General features: G+C 40.8%; 2 long non-coding RNA genes across 2 annotated transcripts in view; one reads left to right on the forward strand and one right to left on the reverse strand.

Moving 5' to 3' along the window:
- Positions 1-22,468, forward strand: part of LOC128346636 (uncharacterized) — a 32,412-nt gene extending 9,944 nt beyond the window's left edge. Inside the window, exons 3-4 of the long non-coding RNA XR_008317098.1 lie at positions 10,217-10,422; positions 22,342-22,468. This is a non-coding gene — a long non-coding RNA (uncharacterized LOC128346636). The remainder of the gene's footprint in view (positions 1-10,216; positions 10,423-22,341) is intronic.
- On the reverse strand, positions 2,395-6,666 carry LOC128346644 (uncharacterized). Its single transcript, XR_008317101.1, has 3 exons — positions 6,292-6,666; positions 3,489-3,984; positions 2,395-3,232 (listed from the first exon to the last, which is right to left on the reverse strand). It is a non-coding gene; the product is annotated as an uncharacterized LOC128346644 (long non-coding RNA).
- Positions 22,469-24,125: the final 1,657 nt, after the last annotated feature.

Raw genomic sequence — 24,125 nt, forward strand, 5'->3', positions numbered from 1 at the left:
TAATTAGAAGAGCTGCGGAGCAATTAACGCATGTCAAATTTCACTTCATCAAGTGCCACTCTAATTTTCTCACTAAAAATTAATGGACTTTTTTTTGTATGTGCATGTCCCCTCAAGGCAATGTTGATTCAAATCTGCTCAAGATGCAGTGTTGCACAGCTAAGCATCTTCTTGATTACAATCCGACACACTTCTAACTGCTTTCATTCTCACTGCCACAGATACTTTGTCAACAGTCAAATTACGCCATGCTGATAACAATGCACAATGGTGTTCCTCAAAGGAGGTGTCTCTCATGGAAGAGTGTTCATAAAATGCACCAATTTCTTCACCAAGAAAGATCAGTGTTTTACAACAAACTTTTGGGGGCTTCAGCAGTGTTTGCTCTGCCTGTTTGCTTCTTTAAGTGTGATTTAGTTAAAATTACATAATATGAAAGCACAGCAGTGACTGTTTTAAGATGGCAAATAATACAGAAAGAAAAATAGGATAGCATTGTTTTGTCATTTCTTCTTAAAACAGGTTTAGCTGTAATATCCTGTAATTGTGCAACAACTATTGAGCAAAAGACAAAGGTGTTGCTCCTATGAAAAAACCTTCCTGTAATGTCAATGGCAAATGTTTCCTGAGCAAAAGCTGCAATTTTTGGCTTCAAGACTATAAACATAATAATAGAAAGTGCTCTTCTAAAGGACAGTATTTAGATTCCAAAAGGAATTTGTTTAACAAGAACATTTGACAGATTTCACAAAAACATCAGGGGATGTACATGACAAATTGCTTTTTATTGCAAAAAGAATTCTCAATATGGCAAATGGGGTCATCTTAAGTTTTTTTTTTAGAAGACCTATGTATTTAATTTATTTATTTATTGCTAAAACATCAGTGCAGAAACAAAGCTTCAAGAAAGGGGAGATTCCTCTCCTATGATCAAAGCTGACTCTTAAAGGCCTTGGAAAATTTCCAGCATTATTAAAATACTTCCCCCTCCCCCCAAATTAAAACATGTCTATGTTGATCCACTAATTAGAGAGTTAACTACTGTAATATACAACTTTGCTACAAATGTCAAACGTTATCTTTTGTGTTTGATTGCTTCCTATCATTTTAACCATCTAACATTTACATTTTTATGCTAAATTCATCTGGGTCTAAATTCTCTGTTGCCAGAATTTAATTAACCTGAATGGAACTAGACCATTAGATAATTGTCCACAATTTTTTTTCTCCTTCCCTTTCAATTCACCATGTTACAATTCAGTGATTGGTGTGACTTTATAAGAATGCTGTGCAATCCACAGATGTCTGTGGCAGAAAATGGTAAGATATTTTTCAGAATTCTGTGGACAGACCCCTAGATTTTCCATTTTAGGCATATTATGTTCACGGAATGCAGATCTTAAACATACTGCTGAAGCATTAAAAACTTCCTGGAGATGGGAGGGAGGGGAGTATCTTCAAAAGTTAAGCAATCCAGCTCATAGGAAACATTTCCTTCTTATTAATGGTTATACCATATGCTATTAAAATTGTTATGCTGGGATTAGACAAAATATCTAAATATACATTGCATATCAAGACTAGATAAAAAAGTATACAGTCATCCTTGCACTTAATAAGCAGGATGGTAAATTTAAAATAAAGTGGGGGGGGGATTGGTCCAGAAAAAATGTGGAATGATTATTCTGATGCAGAACAATTTTATCTTCCTTTTTTTTGGCTTTTGTTTTCAAAATGCTAAATAAACAATACATAATGCATCCCTCATCAACCCCAAACCATGAGGACTCTGCACTCAAATAACAGGAAACATATTCAATTTTCCTAACAGAAGACAGTTCATTAAGCTGTGCCACATCAAATAAAACTTTAATTTCTCCAGCATTCGAGTCGCAATGAAAGCAATTGATGAAGATGAGCCATATGGTACTTCTATCAGCAAACACATATTGCTCATTCCCCAAAAGTTTTCTAATTCTGCTCCCCAGGCCTGCGTAATATAGATAATGTGCTCTGAGAGCAGCAAGCATGAGCTATCTGGTGTACACTTCTAATACTGTATTTAATGGGAAATAATGAATCATAAAAGCCTGCGGAAGACGGCTTTTGCTAACCTAAATCTCAGCTGTAATTTCATTGTTCTGTGCCTAAGATGCTGTTTGCCCTTTCCAAACAACAGCAACTGAATGTAATAATGCAGCCGCTTCAGACCTGGGCGGGAGGAGAAATCCTTCGTAATACAAAACCAGATTTCATTTAACTCTTGAGCTTCTGAAAGTATGATTATCAAAACAGAAGTGTGTGTGTGTGTGTGTGTGTGTGTTTGTGTGTGTGTACATGCACAGACTTTCATCTATATCTCTATGATGAATATATTAGAAATGAAGCTTATTCCTCCAAAAAATAAACATAAAATTTATTTGAGAAAACAAAATCTAGCACATTTATAGTGTAACAGCTGTAAATATTCAAACCATATAAGAATGCTTAAACACAGGCTTTCCTCCCCCCATGTACAAAAAATGTTGAAACAGTTTGACAGAAATAAGTCTCCCAATCCATGTACAAGTATTTATAATTCACAAAACTCTTAAATATTTGTATTCAGATTTATACAGTCCAGTTTCATGCAAACTTTTCTTCACCTGCCACTAAATTAGATGGATACATAAGGAAGAGTTAAATAAGAAAGATTGGTATGCAAAAATACATGGCTTTATCAAGAATACAGGCAAACAAACTTTTCTTTGTGCATAGAACTGTTTTAAGAATTTTCTTTCTTTCCCTCCCCAAAAGAATTTAACTATTATTTCAAAGCATTATCTTAGATATATAATACTTACACACATATTGGAAACATATTAGGTAGATGTGTTTGTTTTGACAATATATGAGCCCCAAACAATTAAATGAAAGAGAGACACTTTCAAAAGTTAGAGATTGCCTTTAAAAAGCTTATTAAAATCAGCATGTTACATGTCTGTCTTTGAATTAGCTAGAGAGACTTTATTGCCTTCATTAATGCTGGCTGTTTGGGTGCTGCTCCGCGAATGTTCAAGTGTCTGTTTGTTTGTTTGTTTTCTCTCCTCTCCAACACTGATCCTCACTAGTTGTCAACTCAGAGTTTTCTCTCCATGCAATCTTAAAAAGGACGGCAGGGTCTTTGTTACACAGCTATATTGAACCGCAGGTGAAATAAGCAACACAAAGCAGCATCCTGGAGAACAATATCCTAAAACCAAGAAGTAGTAAAAAATAAAATTGACAATCGCCAAAACTCGGGGGAAAAAATTACAGCTCCCCAAAACTAAATAAAAAACCAACCCCACATGGATGATAGGTCCTGAATACCTTAAAAACAAGTGTTTAACTTCCTCCCCCCCCCCGCCCCCCAGTGCAGAAAACTCTGCATACTCAGAAGGGTTACGGTGACAATGGTCTATTGCAATGTAAAACAAGCTGGAGGATAAAAAGGTGCTTTCTGTTACCATTTTATCAAAGCTGTTCATCTTCTAGCTGCAGGCAGCATTTTGCTGGAATTGCAGATATTTCTCTGTCCAGGCGCCTTTGTTTGTGCATCTCATTTGCATATATTTATCTCCAGCTGAGGGTGCTTTCAGCTCATTAAGGCCTCCCCTCACATTATTTCATAAGCCAGCTGCTAGGAGGGATTTCACCTGTGGTGACTGAGAAAAGAGGGATGAAAAAAACCCAAATTCTTCATAAAAAGGAAATCTTCTGAGTCTCTTCCCCTATAAATGGGCACCATTTGTGTTAAACAGCCTCTTGTCATGATAGATGCCTCCAAGGGTCAGGGGTGAAAGTTGATTTGAAGGTCAGCAGTAAAACAACAGACAAACCAGACGCCAAACTGGTTCCTTAGCTGTCGGTGGGAGCAGTGGTACAACCAGGTCTTGAACCTTTTTCAACCCCTAATAAAACAGGGTAAGAATCTGAAGTGGATCAAGCAGGCCCCTGAGGAAGCTGCACAGAAAAACACAAATAATATCAATATCAAGCAGCACCAGGAAACAATTGGGGCTGCTTTCAGTAGTACAGGCATGCTTCTATTGTTTCAAGAGCTGGGGAATTAATTCCACTTATTTATTTAAGGTGTGTCAACTCACTGCCTAAACCTGTTTCAGTGTCAAGATGAATAAAACTTTTATGGCTCATAAAATAGAGTAATTCATCTCAATGTTCTTTGTGGTGCCTTTTTCTCCCCTGGTAGATCGAGATAGGCCTCTGTTCAAAATGGTTGCAGCCAAATGTACTGTTGCTATGGGCTGCACTATATGAGAGAGGGAGAAAAATTATTTGATGGGCAAATGGAACTCAGCACAAACAATAAAGCAGAATGGGTTAGAAGCTGAGTAATCACCTCCAAAATTCTCACAGGCAGAGCCTTCCTTGACTGGATTTCGAGCTTGCCTGGCTTCAAGTAAAGAGTTGCAGTGTTTATGTTAAAATATTAAAACAAAATAAATCCCAGTGAGAAATCATCATTATATTATTTGCCTACCATCTCACAAATGTTCAGTTTCCTTATTCAGTTTGTACTTCTCAATTTTCTGCTAATGCAAATCATACAAGATTTCTAAATGTATCAAAAGTAACTACAATGTTTAACCATCGTATCTGATTTTCCTATTGAGGTATGACAACCAACAAGTCTCATGATCCAATTTTGTTCCTGATACATTAATTCACAACTAACTTTTAAACATATAATTTAAATTGTAATTATTTCAACACACATGATTGAGGTGTGTGGAATAAGTGTGAGACAGAGGAAACTATCTGAAAAAACAAAGCTTAAATTGATTTTCTAAGTTTGGAAACAAACTTGTTTATTACAAAACTATGGCACTTTTGAACTAATCAATAAGAATTTATGGCAGAGTTTTTCTCTCCTGGAAGCAACACAAAACAAAATACACACTTGTAATGTTAATTACATTTCTATAAAATAAAATATTCAAATTTTGGCCAGTCTTTAGTCCTATCTATCAGACTCTGTTATGGTCTAATGTTATTAGTTAGTTTATAGTGAAAGACAATCTGGAATAAAAAAAATAGGTCATTTTGTTTACCAAAATGTTCATCACAGTAATATCTTTATCATTGTGCGACCTCTGGGTACTCTCCAAACTTACATTTCTTTTTTGATTCATGTTGTTGCCACTTTCTCAGCTGTAAAGATGTCCTAATGGTTAGTTTCAGCCCATCTGATTAAAGCTGTGTCTGAACCCACAAATGTGAAATTAGGAAATCTTTGTTATGAACAAACTCTGAATTAATAATAGCTTGCTGCATGTGGACACTATATTTTCCATGGTTTCCCCTTTTAAAAGTTCCTATTTTATTTCACCTAAAGAAAGACAAGTTCTGACTGAAATGCTTTTGATATCTTGCTTATACCTTGGGTTCTTTTTTTTCATTTTATTACAACTATATTACCATTTGTTCTCTTAACAAATACTGAACGCACCCTGAATCCAAAGTATATCTTTTTCTCCCAAAACATCTTTAACCATGTTTCTCATTTTTCTTGGTCTCTAATCTAATCTCTAATTCCTTCGCTTGGTCAAGAAGTTAAAAATGTTAAGTGCTAGCAGTGCCTCCTTCCTCCCCCTCATATCTGTCTCTGTTTATGGAACGGGCCCTGGTTTCCTCCTTTGCTTGTTCAGCTCCAGGTCTTCAGGTCAGGAGACTGTAAATACACACAGCACTGCCCCAGCCCATAAATCTGAGCAAAGGGCAGGCATATATATTCAGATAAGCAATGTGGAAGGGAAAGAAAGAAAAGACAGAACAAATAGATTCTGTGGAACAGCAGGCACTTTCCTAGAAACAAAATGAAAATGCCAACAAACCTCTTTGTTGGCAAAAAGAGTTGAAAAAAAGAGTTGGAAGAACAACAACTCTTGTTACCACATATTTGTTTCTAAAAGATGAGTTTGGAATGATCACTTTTTCCTTCCCACTGTTTATATACAAATCAGTGAAAATGCATTTTATTACCTTGGAGACAGTGCATTAAACAAAGAGACTTCACTGGCATTCTAACACGTTCTACTGTCTCCAACTGCAGTTGGCTCTTTTGATTCCCAATTCCTTGCCATCTTTTTAAAAAAGACACTATCTGAAGCATATCTAAAGTTCCAAATAACCAGGTGACCATAAACAATGTTGAAATTGCCTTAGTAATTTTTCTATAAGAATTATTGCTGCATTAAATACATTTGGTGTTAATGTCTACAAAATGATAAATGGAGGGTTGGTACCTACCTCTCAACATGTGTGGAACACTCATTATCCTACCATGATCCAAATCTCTGGGTGGCTTTGGCAGGCTCTATGAACTAACACCTAAAGTATTCTGTTCCACTTTAGGATATTTTCCCCATCCCTAACATCCAATTAGATAAGCTTTAACCTTTGGAACAAACACAAGGTGGAAAAAAGATGCAGAAATTTCACAAATAAGCAACCTAGTTATTAAACAAAGGTAACCTCTTGTACTGCTGCTGAGTTTTTCCCTGAGCAAGGAGAGCAGGATGGACTGACATCTTGTTCCTAGGCAAACATACTGCAAACATACTAAACCTTCACAAAGACTTCCCTATTCAGCTCTCACTGACATTTCCTCACATTGCTCTCATAGTCACCTCTCTAGCTCTCTGATATCTGGTGTAAATGGGACCTGCTGTTAAGATAGCTTTCCTTTTGCACTCTTATTCAGGTGAGGTGTAACATACTGCAGATGTACCAGTGATAGAAGCCATTACACAGAGGGCCTTTCCCTTCTTGAGTGGAAAAAGAAGTGGAAACTTCAGTTACTTGACAGGCCTCTGCAGAAAACCGTAGCAGAGAGAGTAATTATTTTAAGGCCAATTCCCTCCTCAGCTTTTTGATGTAAATCAAATATCTTTAGAGCTGGCAGACCCTGGCAAATAGTTGAATTAAAGGTTTCTTCTTACAGAAGGATTTCACATGCCAGAAGGATTCTCCTTCTTCCATGCCCTTCCCAAGACACAGACTTCATTTACTAAATGGAATTTTCACCACGTAACTTTATTTTCAGGGTTTAAAAAATATTTAATTGAAGCAAAGCATGCACAGAAAGTTTTCATTTAATTTTTGAGCTTAGTGGCTGACATCCAGACTAAGTTACTCAATAGTACTGCAAAGGATAATTAATTTCAATTGCACTTCCGTCATGTAATTTAGTCAGGATGTCACCCAGTGCTTTAAAGTGAAATCTTTGATTTTTTTGCACTCAAAACAGAAGTACTGTTAAGTTTAAAACAAACTACCATGCCAAATTGTTTTTGTTTTTTGTATTCATTCCAGTGGTTAAATGGTTGAAACATATAATTGAAAATAAATCATAATATACTAATAAACATCCAGGAGTTTGGTAATAACAAGTTTCTAAATGTTTGTTGATATGATTAATGAGGCTTTTGTATTGTCCATATGTGAAATTCCTTAATTTGAGTCTGCTAAAGTACATCTTGCTTGGTTCATGTTCTGTCCTAATCTAGAATGATCGACAAAGAAAAGATGTATAAAAGCTGCACTTTTAAAAAGGGGAATTCAGAACTGCACAATGGTTTATGAATATAATTCACACACATAACATGAGCCACTACAACACACACCCATACATTTTCCTTTCCTCTGCACATATACTTTGTTGTCTGGAGTCACACTGCATGACATTTAGAAGCCTACAGAGAGTGGGAGAAAATCTTCAGAACTAAGCATTTGACAGCACAACTGCTGAAGAGTATTAGATTCATTAGTAAAGTCTCTGTGGTAGGCAACAGTGGAATTTCCGAGAAGCGTCTTTGGCAGGGACAGAATAAATGGGTACTCTTTATCAGGATCTGGGTTCTAGTGGAGCCTGGACTACTTGTTACTTTTACAGATGTAGTGGCTCATGCTTTTGGGTGTGTGCATGAGACTCTTTAACTCCATGCCAGCTGTTCAGTACAAGCAGAATATAGTACATTCGTAAACCTATAGCCATTTATAACTCCCAAAATTTAATGAGTGGGAAAGATCTATATTACTATTGTATGTATATGTGGACATTTCTTATATTCTCAGATGATTTGTCTCATTTTTTAAAAAATGGGAATAAAAACTAACTGACTTATTGCTATCAAATTCCCCCCAAATGGTCACAAGCAATTTATGTGAAACTTAGAACTCAGTGTTTGACTGGCTAGCCATAAAAATGTTCAGGGCTTATCTAAGCCCCACTAAACCTATCAATACAAATTTTAAACTCTGAAAATTGAGCTAGAATTGTCTTGTGAGAGGTGTCTTTCTTTGTAAGATTACCCCCTACTTCCTGACTGAAACCAGGCTTGAGAAAATATGAGAATAACCTTTTTGTGGCATTTCAGCTTTCAATCCCAGTCAAAACCAGGAAGTGTAGAAGTAGGTGAAAATTAAAGTCACCAATAAGGGCCCAGTTCCCAAAACCTTCTAGCAAGCTGAAAATTCCCATTTACTCCCATGAACATCTTTTATGCAAAATGCTTTCCATAGACAAATACTAGTTTTGCATTCTGAATCTCAGTGTGCGCTCCCTTCAAAAGTCAGAGCTGTTCTCATTTTCCAGGCTGGTACACATAAATTCCCAGTCATATATCAACATGCTATCGCAGACTTCTGGATTTTATATCTGTAACTTTGGAAAGTGGAAAGTAAAAAGATTTACATAACCACATATAGCCGTAATCCTCCATGTTGATTCATCAACTGAAGGACATCTCTGTGCTGCTGCTTTGAAGAAGAATTGTTTGGATACATTCTTTTGCTGAGATCTATCTTCCTGAGATTTGTTTGTTTGTTTGTTTGTTTAACATATTTCTATACCACCCAAAACTGGGCGGTTTACAACCAAATGAAAATATGCCTCCTAGTAGGGCTGTTCACAGATCAAAACATCAGATCTGATCTGATTCATGAGATCATTGCATTGTTCCTCAGATGGCAGACTGAATCATATTGCAAAGATACATAGTTCCATAGGACATAAAGGTATGAATGCCTATGCCATCAGAATGCCTATGTGTGTACTATTGTAATGCATAATGGGATGAAACTTCTAGGCATGGTAGACCAATATTAGAGTTGATATATCAAGCCATATTATACACCACATGTAGAGGTCCCAGGGATTCTGAGATGTAGCCCCCCCAGGGCTGTCATGACCCAGGCCACACAGAGGCCCATTGCGTATGTGCGGCAGCCTCCAAAATGGCCACCGTGAGGGGGAAAGGCCAGGAAAGGTCCAAAGAATGCCCAAACTGGGTGATTTTTGACATAAGGAAAGCCAGCTGAGGGAGGGGGAACTTCCACTGATCCCCCCCCATGGCCTCAGAGAAGCCCCCTGGAGGGATAAGTAAGTGTGTGTGTGTGTGTGTGTGTGTGTGTGTGTGTATAACGAACCCCCCTGAACCGAACCAGGTGCGGGGGTGGGGGTTGATGGGGGACAAAACCAAACTGACCCGGTCCAGTTCGGGTCCAGTTTGGACTCAAACAGAACCAGGCCAGCCAGTTTTGAGCGTACCGCTACTTCCCGGGTAGGCAGCACTGGGATTAGCTTTGATCCTGGCACTTCACATGAGCAGCCCTACCCAAATAGGGCTGTCCAAGCCTGGGTAGGGCTGCTCATCTGAACAGCCTCAGTATGTAGGATTTAAAATGTGCCTTAGTCACTATAAAGTGATTAGATGATCATCTGGATTGCTAAATAGTGTTTTTTTCCTCCTCACTATTGAGTTCAAATTGTAAAAACAACAGAGCCCAGGATAGGATCATTCACTCTACCCACATTTGTCTGTTCGTCTTAATTTGTTTTCCAAGTGGGTATAAAAAACAACAGATATACTGTCCTAATAGTGCTTTTAAAAGTATCATCTTCTGAACTGGCCCTCTGATGCTTGGATCTTTGCTTTAGTTGGATACTTGGAGGCACTGGTAGCCTTTGCTGTGAGTACTTTGTCCCCCAAAGTGCAGGCTGATGTGTGCTAGGGTTTGTGAGAAAGGGGCACACTCTCTCTTTGATATTTCTGCTTTGCTTGGATGTGTTGCAGCTATCAAGTATTCCTCCTAAGAGTCACTAGCAAAAGGGTAGGGTTACTCACTAGCAAAAGAACAGTCTCATATATTATTTCTATGTCCCTCCCCACAGTGACTGGAAGGAGAAAGAGATGCAGATGAACTAACTGAAACACACTTTCAGCATCTGCAAGCCTGTGAAAGTATTCAAGCAATGACCAGCTACAGATGTCAATCAGTTAACTACCCGCTTCTTTACTTTTCATATATGGAACATCAACAGATTCAAGCTTTGGATAAAACAACAGCAGTGATGGTGGTAGTGGGGAATCCAATCAGGTACAGCCTGGAAAAATATTATCTAGTTTTGTACTGGGGTGTGTGTGTGTGTCTCGATTAAGATATTTGCATCAGGAACGATATGATGCAAAAACTCAAAGATATGAACAATATCAAACTGGAAATAATGATTATTCCAATTCAATGCACAGCCCGACTTTCTAGTTGCACAGGGCTTTTGTGAGGGACCGGATGAGCTTATTCATTGCATGCGGTTCTTGCAGTCCACATACCTGTTTGTCTTCTGCCTACACTGATCTGCTGCCTAGCAAGGCCAATGTGGACTACAATTAATGACAGTACAATCTATGCTGCAATGTTGGCAAGGCATTTTCTGTCCCATTGTAGCTTTTGTGTGCATGTGGGCTCCTCCAGAACCTCTAAATGGTGCATAAGTAATGCCCTGGAAATAGCAGCTCCTGCAAATATGTGATAAGCAATGACTTTATGAGATAAGTGGATGGAATTAATACCTTTGGGCATTTGGTAGGGCTGCTAATGTCATTTATTTTAAGAAGGGGGGAAAAAAGACATAACCCTCGAAGGACATTCTGTAACAGACCTTAAAGTTGCCGTACTCCCACGGCAAAAAAAGTTAGCCCTATTTCAAAAGACGGTAAGGCTATTCACATGAGCAGCCCTACCTGGGCTTGCACAGCCCTACTGGGGCAGGGCTGCTCATGTGAAGTGCTGGGACGGGGGCTGATCCTGGCCCTGCCTTGCCAGGTATCCCAAGTTTTTTCCTTAGGCTTTGACCCAGATAGAAGGGTGCGAGGGCACCCTTTTCCCTGGGTCCCCGGGGCAGTCCGAGCACACACACAAAGCCGGGCAGCAAAAGTGCCCGGCTGAGGGGGTACTCCTCAATGCACCGTGCTTATTGTGTGGTGCATTGTGGGATGCAGGAGGCCTTAGCCTGCTTTCTTCCCACTCCTGTGCCGCTCTCAGAACTGCCGTGCACTCCACAGCTTCAAAGTGACCTTCTCTATTTTAATTGTTGATAATTTGTTTTAGGAGTCCTAGTTTGAGTTTATTTTCAAAATCTTGGCGTAGTTGTACTACTTTTATATCCATATATACATTCACACATGTTTCTGGATGAAGTGCTTTTGCTGAAACGTCCTTTTAACTCTCATGGGAGCCATCAGTTACTGGTGTTCTTCATCTGTTCAGGGCTTCTCAGTCTCAGTTCCCTACCCCCTCTGCCAAGCAGGTATATAGTGTGAACTATCTCAGGAGGTTACTGTGAGAATGCAGTTAAGTATTGTAAGAACATTGCTAAAACTTTGTTTTACACTTATATGATTGAGCCAGCATGGTGTAGTGGTTAGAGTGCTGGACTAGGACCGGGGAGACCCGAGTTCAAATCCCCATTCAGCCATGAAACTAGCTGGGTGACTCTGGGCCAGTCACTCTCTCTCAGCCTAACCTACTTCACAGGGTTGTGGTGAGGAGAAACCTAAGTATGTAGTACACTGCTCTGGGCTCCTTGGAGGAAGAGCGGGATATAAAATGTAAAATAAATAAATAAAATTTAAATGTAAATAAATATGATTATAACACATTCATTTCTGATAGCTCTACAAGTTTTGCTGGAACTTAATTATGAGGATTGTGCAGCTAAACATCATATATATGATGAACCAGAAACTCATGGAAATTAATTTTAATGCTTGCAAGATATTTATTTGGTGTTTAATTTAGGCTTAAACTAGATGTGATGGTGGTAGACCTATTTGTCTAAATCTGGGTCTGCCCAAACCCAGGGATGTGGTGGGTCCAATTATTAGAGCAAAAGAGACATACAAGTGACAGCCACTGAACAGTCCCTATTCCTGCCTGCCACTTGCATCCCTATATCTCCTTCTCCCAAGTGGGATAACTTCTACTGTCAGAGCCCAGATGGGAGGAGAGAATCCTTGGGAGAGGAACTGAAGAAGGTAAGCAGCAGGTGGCAAAAAGTGGAGGAAGAGAGTTTAGCATGCCTCCACCTCATGTCTCTAAAAAATGCACCCCACACACCTTTATAGATTACTAGATCAGAACTGGGTTAAAAAACAAACAGATCTGCTGCTACTTATCTGTAATTTATGCTTGATACAGAACAAGTTTGATATGGAGTTCAAGAATGAGTTCAATACCTATAAGAGAAATAAGTTCTCTCCTTTTAGGGATAACCCAAGGGCTTTTGATTAGCTACATTTCTATTCCACCCTTCCTCCAGAAAGCTGAGGGTATTGCACATCATTCTCTCCCCACCTTTGCTTCTCATATCAACCTTGCAAGGTAGGTTAGACTGAGAGAAACAGACTGACCCAAGGTCAGCATGTGAGCTTTAGGCCACCACTCGGAGTCTGTGAAACACTCCCTTATGATGGCAGGCTCAGCATATGCAACACATACTAGAGTACATGGAAGCTGATTCTTCCTGAATTACTGATCCTGAGGAACAGCTACCAGCTGCCTGCACAGTGGCTGCTTGATGGAAGATGTTGCCTCTGTGCATGTTATCAGCCCCATAAAGTCTACTTCCAAGTGGTAACAAACCTGACAGGATAAAATAAATATAATTGGCTATGCAATGGAGTGATTTCATGCTGTTTAGAATTTTTAAAAAATAATCTGACACCTGTGCCACTGGGCACTATGACCTTCATCCACTGTTAAAACAAACATACCTTGCACCTGCACAGTATAGCATTTAATCAGCTTGACTGTGGAAGAAAAACAAAGCACATGCGCAAATGGGGCCTTCTTTGTCTAAACCATTTTGCCAACTGGTTTCTCAACAGAGGTGCAGAAATTCTGAATCAGGGTTTTGCTTAAGTTGACAATACAGAGAGAGAGGTATAAGCCAGCCTTTCCTCCATCCCAGGCAAATTTGATTTCAGTCTCTTTATTTCGGTCAGCGACCAGCATGAGATTAAAACAAATGTAAAAGAGAGGACAATCAAACTTCTATTACAAATTTGATTTGCCACCTTATGGATCTCTGAATGGTTGATGTAAACATAAACATGTACAAGTAATTATTTTTATCTTCAACTTTCTTTGGGTAGACTTATAATGACTTCTACATTTTCAATTGTTGCTTGTTTCATTGGGCTCTTAGACACATTTTTTTACATTTATCCCCCAGTATGGTTGTCCTACCTCCTAGTCCTAGTTGTTCCCATGCTGATCTGTATCTGTGAACATATGAAACTGCCTTTTACTGAGTCAGAGCAATGACCTTGGCAATGACCTCACTTAAGGTGGAATTATTTCCCAATTCTCTTGCCTGAGATTCCTTTAGCTGGAGATGGCAGGGATTGAACCAGGAAGCTTCTGCACATTCTGCAGAAAAGTTTATTTAACAGTCCTGTGGGGAATGATCGGTTAATAATGGAAGGAGGAGCTTATAAACTAGAGGAATCTGGGGAAAAGAACTCCCTGGGTCTTCTCTGTGTATGTTAGCTATCATGCGGCCAATTGTATCTGAAACTGATGCTGAGCATATTAATTCTGACTAATAAAACTCGTTTACTTAACTTCTGAAGAAGCAAAGCCCATTCTGTTGTGAAAACTGGTGGGACGGGTAGTACAGTTCAGTAGTGGCTGGTGCAGGGGCCGCCAGCAGAGGTGGCAAGAGGCACCTTTAAGAGCTAGTGTGGTGTAGTGGTTAGAGTGCTGGACTAGGACTGAGGAGACTGGGGTTCAAATCCCCATTCAGCCATGAGACTTGCTGGGTGACTGGGCCAGTCACTTCAATCTCAGCCCAACCTACTTCACAGGGTTGTTGTGAAAGAGAAACTTAAGTATGTAGTACACTGCTCTGGGCTCCTTGGAGGAAGAGCGGGATATAAATGTAAAATAAAATAATAATAATAATAATAATAATAATAATAAAGCAATCGCTCTTGCCACACCTGGATGCTGCTTGGAGCAGCAACGTGCTGCCCAGCACCCCCTGTGGTGGGGGATCACCTCCACCACTCACCTGGCCTCCGTGGAGCCGATCCCCTGCCGGCGTCCAGGTGAGTGGTGGAGGCGATCTCCCACCGCAGGGCGTGCTGGGTGGCACGCTGCTGCTCCGGGCAGCATTCAGGTGTGGCAAGAGCAGAGGTGAGCACTGATTGCTTTAATCTTAAAGGTGTCTCTCGCCACCCCCTTGGCAGCACCTGCACCGGCCACTACTGGTACCATTATAACAATGCAAAGCACCGAGCTGCATTCCTCCCCATAGAAAAGGCTTTCACCCCCACACCGTTCCACTAACAGTGTATTTAGTATACCACACAGGTGACACACCTCCCAAGGTGAAGGCAGTCAGGCAGTTGGAAGATTTTACCTGTCCTGCCTGGCAGAGGAGCAACCACAGAGCCAGCGTGGGCCATGTTGGTCCGGGTACATGTAATGGTGGTCTTAATGCACAGTTTTGCTTAAATTTGGAGGCATGCTATGGGGGAAGCTCATGAAAGAATGTCACACCTTATTGCTACATAACTCTCACTCAGGAAAGATATAACCAGGCTTGGCATCAGGATTATGGGGACCATTGGGCAGGATCAGTGCCTGCCCCCGCTGACTGAGCCTTCTCCTAGCGTCGTTCACCTAACTCTTGTGAGTGCTGCCCACTCGCTTCATTATGCACTTAGCTCATTTCCTGGTCATTCATGCCCGCGCACTCTCTGAGAAAGAAGGCGAAGGTGAAAGACCTCACTACCAAGAAGGCTGGAGCATCGCACGAACGCTTGTGCCGCTCTGGCACTGCAGGATGGCCAGCTAGCACACTGCTCCCCTTTCCCCTTAACTCTTTGTGATGCAAGAACAAGAGGGCATATTCTCTCACACTAGCTTGGGGCTTCCTGAAAGTTTAGAAGCCTATGATTTGTTCAAGAGGAGCTGCTGTTTCTCCTCCTCATATACTAGCAGCACCCTCCTATGGATCTGCCTTCTCCCGGTCTACTTAAAAAGGATGTTGTTTGGGATCACTGAGGCTTCCTGCTTTCCTTGTTTTTTAATGAGAGGAGAGTGGGCAAGGAAGTGAGGGCAAGAAGGGACAAACAGGAGCTGTAGCAGCAGCAGGCACAGTGGTGCAGGCAAGCAGCAGCATAAAGCAATGGGCCATCTCTCAAACCTTGGGCCTGGCAGATGCTGACACCAGGCCTGGATGTGATGGATTTGACTTGCAAAGTTTTGTTTTATCAGATCTCCAAGCATTTGCTCTGCTCCTGCTTATGGAGCATGAGGGGCTAGAATGAGGACAAGTAATTGGGAGCATAGTCCTTTGGGAATATACTTATCTTAGTGGAGTTTTTACTGGAGTTAGATTTTTTGTTTTTAAAATCTTTCCAAGTCCTCAAAATGGGTCCTGAAATTTTAAAATCCTGCCTATGGGGAACCCATTCTAGTAAATCTGTTGCATTTCAACAGCCCAACAGATGCCTCTGGAGTAGGGAATGTATAGAAAACCTCTTCAAACATTAAATGAGGGTGGGGCTTCTCCCCCTACCAGTTCACCCAAGGGTTACTTAAAAATTACCTTTTCTCTTATTAATAGCATCCACCATAAAGTTGTTCTGATCCTTTTATTGTACCGCACTAATTAAAAATGCTCCGCAAGAGCTAGTATTGAGCTAATGAAAGGCCAATAAAATGAATTTGCAAATAGCAGAGCTCTGTAATCAATTATCACTTTTTTTTTTTTTGTAAAGGCACATTCCTCTCAAAGAATAAGATGGAGTCATCTGGCTATGTGCAAACTGGATCTCTAAATGTTAATGAACCCCAGATTTACCACCGCTATAGAAAAGGGTTTAATGGGGTGCAAATCTAATACATCGCACCACTCTGGATAAGGCTATAGATTGAGCGATTTGTTCCTTTAAAGCCAGCATCTGTATATTTAAAATTCTTGTTACTTCCCTAATGCCAACTTCTGAAGGATATTACTGAGAATATTAATGAGAGCTGGGAACATAGTTAAAACATCTCATGAAGATTTGCTGAAATCTTTAATTCAGTTACATTCATAACTCTTCAGTGTTTCCTTTCCATAAGTATGGGTCATTTAGTTTAACTAGCCATGAAAGCAAATTACAAGGCTTTATGGTAAATGCATTCTTGCAGCTGTTGCAGTCCAAAAGCTCAATCCAGCCCAGTTCTCAACTTCCAACTTTAAGCAGCTATGCCAGTCAAAGGTACCATCTCTATAGCTCAGATGGTTATATATACCTCTATAATCCTACCCTGCTAGCATTTCACTGCCCTACTCTAGAATCTACAGATCTGTGCAGAAGTTGTCTGAGGGCTATTATGATCAGTGAAGGCCTTCTTGAGCAGGTCAGAAGATCTGAAAGTGACAACCTGGGAAGGACTTTTTGAGTTGTACTTTTATTGAAATTCCTGTAAGTCACCTGTGGTGCCCAATTCAGGCCCAGAGACAAATTAAAAACAAAGTAAAAGCTGGAGATGAGATGTAGTCTCTTAAGACAAAATGTGGTTAAATTTACAAACATGTATTGAAAGGGAAAGAAGTGATGCAGTTCCCAGGTTTTCTGGGCTGCAGGGATGGCATAAAATGCACCAGAATGCTCTTTCCTGACTCAGTAGCTTCAGGTGAAGAGGACTGTCCATGAAGAGAGACTGCCTTTGAAGAAGAAGCCTCCTAGAGCAGGCAGTCCTTCCTTTATTTAACTCCATCTCTTAATATGTTAAACCTTTAACACTTTAGGCAAAATATGTGGAATGTAGGTGTTGCCATAAAATAGGACATTTTGCAGCTGCCTGCAGAACACCCCAAAATCTGCAAATAGTTCAAGAAGACATTCTACAAGCCAGTGATGAAGAAGCAGTGGAATCTATCTATCTATCGAATTTATATACCACCTAACATCGAAATCTCTAGATGGTGTACAGAATTAATATAATATACAACATTAAAAATTTAAAAAAAATTATAATAGATAAAAACACATTAAAATTTAAAAATTAGATTTCAGTTAAAAGCCTGGGAAAACAGGTACATCTTCAGGGTCGTCCTAAAAACAAACAGAGAAGGAGATGCTCTTATTTCAGCAGGGAGCAAGTTCCAAAGCCCCGGGGCAGCCACAGAGAAGGCTCAGTCCCGAGTTGCTACCAAACAAGTTGGTGGCAACCATAACCAGACCTCTCCAGATGATCTTAATAAGTAACAGGGTTCACGACAGAGAAGGCACTCTCTTAATTACCCTGGACCTAAGCCGTTTAAGGCTTTATAGGTAATAACTAGTACTTTGTATTGTGTTTGGAAACATAGCAGCCAGTGCAGTTCTTTTAGAATCAGTATTATATGTCCCTTCAGGTAAACCCAGAGACCAATCTGGCTGCCGCATTCTGAACCAATTGTAGTTTCCGAACTACGTACAAAGGCAGCCCCACATAGAGTGCATTACAGTGGTCAAGCCTAGAGGTTACGAGCATATGTACCACCGTTTTTAGGCTCTATATCCTCTATTGATCAAATGTCATCATGGTATGCCAGTATCAACTTGAATGGCAAAAAGATTCAATTTAAAATTCATACAGGAGCTGCAGTTATTGTCATCCCTATGAAAGTCTATGGCCCATCCCAAGATGGATGTTTAATTCCCACAACTAAAGTGTTGCAGGGTGCCTATAACAATCCTTTGTATATATCGGGACAGTTTCAAGCCATGCTGGAAAAAGAGGGGAGTGTTCTACATCATTATATGTGATACAGGATCTCAGTACACCCCTGCTGGGATTGCTTATACTACACCTCCTGATGCATGACACAGATTCACATGACACAGACATGACACAGATTCCTGATGCATATCCCTATTATGCATATCCCTGATGCATATCCCCATGGACAATGCTTTCAGGACAATACAAAATTAAGTCAAAGTCATTAGTTGTGCCCTTTGCCTTGGCAGCACCCCCTATGCCTTTACAAGCTAAGGTCAAATATGAATTAGCCAGGATGGAAAAGATGGGTGTCATTTCTGTAGTAGATGAGCCTACGGACTGGTGTGCTGGACTAGTAGCAGTGCCAAAGTCCAATGACAAGACCCACATTTGTGTGGATCTCCTAGAACTTAACAAATATGTTTGCAGGAAAAGGCATATGCTTTGGGCAGTTGACCAAATATTGGCTCAATTATCTGGTGCAAAGGTTTTCTCAAAGCTTCCCCTGGCAGAAGAAGAATGACTATGCACTACCTACATTGCTCCCTTCAGCAGGTTTGGTTTCAACCACCTTCCATTTAGTCTTGTATCTGATCCAGAACACTTTCAAAAGAGAGTCTCACAACTGGTATCTGGAATCCCAGCAGTTTCACACATTATTTCACAACCAAGAATCCACAACACATAAAAATTCCTAAAAATTCACCCCTTTGCCCTATTCCTTTGGGGGTTGGATGACAATTGTCACCCATGGGACCCTGCCACCCAAACCACTTTGGTGCCCCCTAGCCTTTAAAAATTAGGCCGAATCTATTCAAATAGAATCAAATCAAATTCATATCAAATTGACCCAGATTTGAGGGCAGCAGATTGGAGCTCGAATCGAATCAGGCTGATTAAATTTGAACATGAATTGAATTGCAAAAATCAGTTCATGCAAATGCACCTCTTTGTGCATAATCACAGGTCCACAGAGCATCTCTGTGGAGAAGTTCCCATAGGGGCTTCATGACTTGTGCAAGATTTGGTAAAAAATTTCCAAAATTTTCCTTAAAAATATCACACTGCCGATACATCCAGAGGCTCTGGTAGATTTTCAAGGGTGGTCAGGGAGATATGTCAGACCTCCCCAGAAACTTACTTTGTGATAGGCTCAAATGTCAAATAAATGGTTGGATAACATTTACTTTCATAAAAAGACATTTTGAAATTCAAAGGGTACTTTTTGGATTTATGTTGAAAACAGTTTAAGATTTTAAAGATGGAAGAAGGGGAGATGAGATATAATAGTGTTTAGCACTTAAAGGGTTACAGTTCAACATGTTAAGAGATGGAATTAAAGAGATGGAATTAAAGAGAAGGAAGGACTGCCTCTCCTGGGAGGCTTCTTCTTCAGTTTGTGTTCTTCTTAAATGGCTGCTGGTCTTTCTTTGCAAACACTAAAGTGCTTCTCCCCCCCCCCTCCATTTTGAGCAATGATGTCTATTTGAATTTCCAACCTTTTTGCCTCCCATTGACTTCAATGCAAAAAGGTCCGATCTGACATCTCCTTTAATTTCAGGTCCCAGGGCCAAAAAAGTGGGGTGGGGTGGTAGTGCCTAATGGGTGGAGGCTACCAGCCAAATTGCAGAGGGATTGGGCAAAGGGCTGATTTTTGGTGAATTGTTGAAGTTTTAGTGTCTTTGGGGTAGATTTGGGGCATAAAGTGGGATCTGGGGCGGAAGAGTGGGGTGGGGTGGTAGTACGTAATGGGTGGAGGCTACTACCCAAATTGCAGAGGGATTGGTTTAGGGTTAGCAAATGAGATTTTCAATGAGATACCATGAATCCACTCTCATTTGCTATCATAGAATCAACACCCAGAACACCTCAGAAGCAACAGAACCCTGTGGTTCTGTCATGAACCCTATCACCTATTAAGATCATCTGTAGCGGTCCAGTTACAGTTGCCACCAGTTTGTTTGGTGGCAACTTGGAACCGGGCCTTCTCTGTGGCTGCCCCCAGAGCTTTCGAATATGCTTCTTGTCAAAATAAGAGCATCTCCATCTGTATGCTTTTAGGAAGACCCTCAAGACATACCAGTTCTGTCAGGCTTTTAACTGAAATTAATTTTAAGCTGTTTAATTGTTTTTATGCCATGAAATTGTTCTGTTTTATTCTGTGAAACTATTCTAATTGTTTTTACTCTGTTTTATATTTGCTGTGTTTTAAATTGTGTTCACTGCCTAGAGTTACACATATCAGGCACTATATAAATGATATATAAATAATAAATTCAGTTATTCAGATCTCTCTGATTCAGATCAAATAGAGGGGTCAATAATTCTTTCCTTGAGTCGCAGAACAGAGGGCAGTACAAAAGCACGTGAGCAACTGTTTCTAAGCAGCCCACTCCACAAGAACATAGCCCTGAAACAGAGGAATCCTGCAAAACCTTCTAAGGAGCAAGGCAGAGGGTAAAACATTTAGCCTGGCTCTTGCAAAGGCTGACCTCAGTTTAACCAGATGGAGCATGGAGAGATATTTAGCAGGATGATTTCAAGCAGGGAGGGAAATACCATGATATATGGGAGAGCAGCATCTATTCGCTAAGGAGACAAGGTGTTGATACTCAATGGGGCTATTCTCATGATCTGCAAAAATGGGGCTAGGAGAGCCTAGCCCGATTTTTGCAGATCGTAAGAACCACCGGGCTCGGCTGCGAGCGTGGTGGTTCTAGAGCAGGTAACCCGCTCTAGAACCCCTGCCCCAAAACCAGGTTTGCAGAGTGAGTGCTCTGCAAACGTGGTTTTCCAGATCGTGAGTAGCAGCGGCGTGGCATCGCACTACACCTACTCATGAGGAGACCCCCAGAAGAGAGGCGAAAAGTCACCTCCCAGCTCCGGGGGTCTTGCCAGCATGCTCTGCGGCCAATCCAGTTGCCCAGGGCTCCCTCCCCGCTTGTGAGCTTAGGAGAAAAGCATATAATGTGGAACATGCAGTATGGATCGCATGTAAATGCTGTGATTTCCAATTAAGGTTTGATTGGAAATAAATGCCAAGGTATTTAAACTTAAAAACCTGGTCGATCTTAATATGATTGATACTCCAGCTGTAAACCTTCCTGGCATTCGAGAACACCAACACCTTAGATTTAGCAAAGTTAATGGAAAGATGGTTATCATTACAATATTGGACAAACACTCCCAAAAGTCTGAGGAGACCAATTCAGGTCTGGGACAAGAGGACTGAATCATCAGTATATAGGAGCACCATAACCCAATGGTCTATCAGCTTAGGGGAGTGACTGTCCACCTTATTCAACTCAGAGACCAGGTCATTAATAAATCAATTAAAGAGGGCTGGGGCCAAAAGACAACCTTGCCTGACTCCTCTAGACGAAAAAATGGAGTCTGTCAGTGCCCCTTTTGGGTCAAACCTGACTCGAATAGGGGAGTCAGCATAGAGTAATTTATCTGAAATAAAAGTCTTCTATCAATAGATGTTGTTGTGAGTTTGGCCCATAATAGCTTTCTAGGTATAGAGTCGAAAGCAGCTTGGAGATCCATAAATGCAACAAAGATTTTGCCCTTAAAGGTACTTGTATACTTAGTGGCCAAGTGGTGCAGTAACATACAATGGTCCAGGGTGGAGTGGTCCACCCGAAAGCCAGCCTGTTCAGGACCAAGAACATTGAAGTCAAGCATCCAGCCCTCCAACTTAGCCAGTAGATAACACGCATAAAGATTGCCCACTATCAACAGAAGACTAATTGGTCTGTAGTTGGAGGGATCTGAGTGAGAACCACATTTATAAATGGGTATCACAGTGGCCTCCTTTCAAGAGGGAGGAATAATGCCAGTATTATTAATTGAAGAGAACAGGCTGGCCCAAACAGGAGCCCACCAGTTCAGGTTGGCCAACAGGGACTCAGAGAGGATACAATCTGGACCAGGCGCTTTAAAGCTGAAGCTAAACTAACTATATCAGCAGAAGTTACAGACAGCCATAGGGGCAGCCTCTCCGGAACGAGGAAATCATTGCTTAAAGGGCACTGTTGTTGTAGTAAGTGTGAGTTTGTGGCTTGGTCTCCCATACTCCAAAATATAGCAAATGAAAAAATTGAATTACTTTACTATGCAAGTGAATAATTTATGTTTTAATATTTATGTGCATTTAAAAAAATTTTTTTAGGGCTCCTTTATAACATATGCTACAGGCCCCACACTAGCTTAATCCGGCCTTGATTATAAGTGGTTTGCTTTCAGGTAAAATGGGATGAAGACAGAAGGGATGGTAACTTGCAAAAGCTCAGCAGCTCTCAGAAGGCAGGGAAACAGAGGTAACACAGAATGATACTGTCTATTATTTCTAAGACTCCTTTCAACAACACTGTGATTGGAAGAGAACAGAGAGGCAAAGCAAAGTCATTGGCCAACTTGAGATTTCAATTTCACAGGACTTTTTCTCTGTCTCAGTATTTTCCATATGTGGAATAGCATCGAATTCCCTCATTGCTCAGTGGTAAAGCAACTGATTTGTATGCAGAAGGTCCCAGGTTCAATCCTTGGCATCTCCAAATAGGGCTGGGAGAGATTTCTGCCTGAAACCTGAAAGTTGCTGCCGGCCAGTGTAGACAATACTGAGTTAGATGGACGAATGTTCTGACTTGGTATAAGGCAGCTGCCTAAGTTAGTTTCAATAAGTAATCTTTGCCACTGAAAAACAGCAAGCAAACAGCCTTTGAATCTCTCCAAATCAATTCAAACATTACTAGTTTGATTCAGAGATATAGAAATTAGATTTGGATTTGACCATCTTGGTCCCCCCATGCCGCCATCTAAACTGCTTTACGAGCTTTTTGTTGAAAACCAGTATATAAGCAAATGCTGCTATTCAGTGCCGGATTTAGCCCAAACCATAGATGAATTGAATAGCAATCTGAAGTTCACACAGCCCTAGCAGGGAGTTCCTTCCCTGTTCATTAGTTCTGAAAATAAAGCGAATGCTATTTGCCCGTGCTAATTCAGATGTTTTTAAAGAGAACTTAACCCAGGTTCATTGCTTGCTACCAGGGTTGCTAGTGCCTGACCTTGAAGTCTGATTCTCTGGGATTAATAACTGCATGGAGGAAAGCAATTTAATATGATATTCCCCAACCCTTCCAGAATAGTATCTTTGTGACAGGAGAAGCTACACCTGCAGACTTTGTCCTTGGGTGGCCTTAGGCTTCAGTTTACCAGCTGCCATATTGAAGAGCCAACAGATGTGACTGAGTGCTTGATAAACTTCAAAGAAAGAAGAACAGTGCTGCTTCTGTTGCTGCAAATACATTGATGTAATGCATTTAAGGGTGTCTGTCTTCTTTGATGCTACAACTCTGACTCAACAGGAAGCACGATAAAAGGTCACGTGGTGTTTTGTCCTTAAACCAAGAACAGTATGACAAGGAATGAACTAAGGGCCAGTTAAGACAACACTTCCACTGAACTGGGCCACACAATTAAGAAGGAGGATTCATCAAGAGCATGCCCATCCTGACATCTCCCCCCGACACCCTTATGTCCCCCTAGTCTGTATCTTTATTGCATGGAGGGGTGGGGTCATTTGAACTAGGGATGTGCACAAAACCGGCTTGGCCTGTTTGGTTCGAATTTGAACCAGCTTCAAACTGGAGTATGGGGGGGGGGTGATTTTAGTTTTGCTCGAACTTCGCTTCGGTTCGGTTCGAACATGAACCAAGTTCGAACCGGTTTGGGAAGGTTTGCCATAGGCTATAATGGGATTTGAACCAACCCATTATAGCCTATGTAGAGCACCTAGGGGCACAAAAGTCGGGTGGGTGGTAGGCACCCATGGCAAACCCCAAGGCAATCAGACACTTCTCTGATTATTGGTGAATTTTTGAAAATATTTTTTATTTCCCATAGGGAATAATGGGGGTTTGTGGCAGCCCCACCCCACCCCCATCTGACTTGCCACACCACATGCAACCCCAAGACTAGCGTAAACCTACATTTAGGTCACATGTAGAGTGGCGGTTTGGATGAAC

This window comes from Hemicordylus capensis, chromosome 1, assembly GCF_027244095.1.
Source record: "Hemicordylus capensis ecotype Gifberg chromosome 1, rHemCap1.1.pri, whole genome shotgun sequence".
Lineage (NCBI taxonomy): Eukaryota > Metazoa > Chordata > Lepidosauria > Squamata > Cordylidae > Hemicordylus > Hemicordylus capensis.